Source organism: Myotis lucifugus, unplaced genomic scaffold, assembly GCF_000147115.1.
Source record: "Myotis lucifugus unplaced genomic scaffold, Myoluc2.0 scaffold_138, whole genome shotgun sequence".
NCBI lineage: Eukaryota > Metazoa > Chordata > Mammalia > Chiroptera > Vespertilionidae > Myotis > Myotis lucifugus.
In genome coordinates, this window is record NW_005871186.1 from 1,673,647 (window position 1) to 1,676,144 (window position 2,498).

A 2,498-nucleotide genomic window follows, 5' to 3' on the forward strand; every position below is an offset into this window, starting at 1 on the left:
AGAGACCCCTCCGACCCAGCGCGGTTCTCAGGGCAGCTTTGCGGCGGGGCAGGGGCGGGGGGAGGAGCTCCCTGTGGAAAGCCAGGCGGCTGTGACTCGGGTGGCGGGAGGCGGGAGGGGCGGCCGCGGGGCCAGGCCAGTCCTGCAGCGGCAGCGGCGGCGGCGCGCACCCGGTTGCCATGGCCGGGCCTCCAGCCTCCGCGCCCTCGCGGGGCTCGTTAGCTTGGCCGGGCTGCCTCCGTCGACAGGGCCCCGGGGGACCCCGGCGACTTCGCCGACAGCGGCTCCGCCAGGCGCTGACGAGGCCCCGGGGAGGCGGGCGGCCTCGTGGGCCGCGGGGTAGACAGCGCGCTGCCGAGCGCAGAGCCTCGGGACCCGGCGCCGGGACCGCGAGCTCCCGAGGCAGGAGCGCTGCCGGCCCGCGGCCGCGCGGGGGCGCCCGAGTCCACGGAATGAGCCGCCCGAGCGGGCAGCGTGGATCCAGCTGGCCCTTGGCCTGGCTCTGAGCGGCCTGGGTGGTGCCATCAGGGAGCATGGTGGGTCCTGGGCAGAGGGCTGCCCTGCGGGGTCAGGCGCCCGTCCTGCTTCTTGCTCACTGAGCTGCCTTCAGAGCAACATGGAAGATTGAAGTCACGGTCCCAGCTGGTAGAAGCCTCATGTGAAGACTTTTGGATGCCTGATTTACATTTTCCCACTTTCTTGTTTGGCCACAGTCTGTTTTTCTCAATGAGTATTTTCTGTTCTAGCCTTAAGCCCAGTTCATCTTTCTCCTCCCTGAACTTGCACTTGTCAGCCATATCAGGGTGGCCTGGCCCTGGGCCTCAGGCTGAGCATCAGCTCTCCCAGCAGCTCAACTTTCTGGAAAAAAGGGCGCCAGGCCTCCCAGGAGGGTGAGCTCAGGGTTGACTAGGCCAGGGCGGTGCTGTGCTGCTCTGTTTGGCGTCAGGCGTCCAAGGTGGACCTAGCGCTGGCTGTCTTTCCTTTTTGTTGTGTCATTATCCCCGAGGTCCAGGTAGCTATAATGCTACCTTCTGCGAAGGGCTAACCTGTCCTGCTACCCAAGTCCTCACCTCCTTAACCCGAGCTGCCTTCACTGCTCCATCGCATGGCAGTGATGACGACGACTTCCTAACAGTGTAACACCCGCACTGCCTGTTACTCCGCCCGTTACTCCCCCTGTCCGCGCTCCTAGTCGGGGTCATGTTTGACTGGAGCTGGGCTGGGAAGATTTGACTGCTATGTAGGAAAAGTCAAGAAGTCAGTTTTGGTTTTTTTAAATTCTTTATTGTTAAAAGTATTACATATGTCCCCCTTTCCCCTCATTTACCCCCTGCAGACCGCCCCTGCCCCAGGCCTTCAGCACCCTATTGTCTGTGTCCATGGGTTATGCATAAAGGCATGCAAGGTCTTTGGTTGATTACCTAATGAAAGGACAGAACAGGGCTGATAACCGTGTTCCTAACTCCTCTTCAAGCAAAAGCCATAGAATGTATCAGTTGCTCAGCCAGCCCTTATCTCAGCCAATAGGAACGCAAGGAAACTAGCCCAAGGCCAAAAGTATGCTAGCCACCTCCTGTCTTTGTGTAACCAGACCCTAGTTGCACCCTACCCTTGCGTCATTAGCCCCCCCGGCCATCACTCATCTACTAGAATCGTCAAATCAGTAATCAGAGTGAAGCCCCACCCCCTGACCCAAGCCCTATAAATTCTTTGTTCTCTTAGAACTCGGGGCTCTCTCTCTGCATCCAGTAATGGAGGCAGGAGAGAGACCAAGTCCCGGGCTTGAATAAAAGACCCTTTGCTTTTGCATCGGAAAAGGCTCCCTGGTCGTGGATTATTGGGGACCCCGAACTCTGGGCATAACAGGGGGTGGGGGGTGAGAGCATGAGCGGGGAGTAGGGGATAATGTGGGGATAAGGACACATATGTAATATCTTAATCAATAAAAATATATATAAAAAAGAATGAGGGTTTGAGTCTGAGCCCAGGTCTGTCTCTCAAACTTAGTACCCTGGCTGCAGCTAGACCTTGTGGAGAGGGTGTGTTCATGTCACTGTGTACACTATTGGTGTTCCATGGAGAAGGTAGGTGAGCATTCAGCAGCCCACAGGACTATCTATAGCTGTTATTAGGTGAGGGGAGTCAGAGAGGCAATTCCAAGAAGTGAGGTCACTTCCTAATAGAACTTGGAACCCCCGTAACCAGGCACCCACTTTCTAGCAACTGCCCAACTGCCACTCACTTGGCAAGAGACAGTTGACAGTTCAACATGTTCTCTTGTTGTGTTCCCAGTTATCGGGGCTCTGGTTCCCAGAGACCACGCAGGGAGAGTTGTTCCAGACTCTGTAGACAGTTCAACACTCGTGCCCGACATCTCTGGCCATTTTCAAGAAGATCCCCTCAGGTAAGTGAAGGTGGCCTGGGTCAGACCCATCCACCCAGGCCAGCCTCCTCTGTGGGCCATCCCTGTGCAGCCCACTCCCTCCCCTTCATGTGGT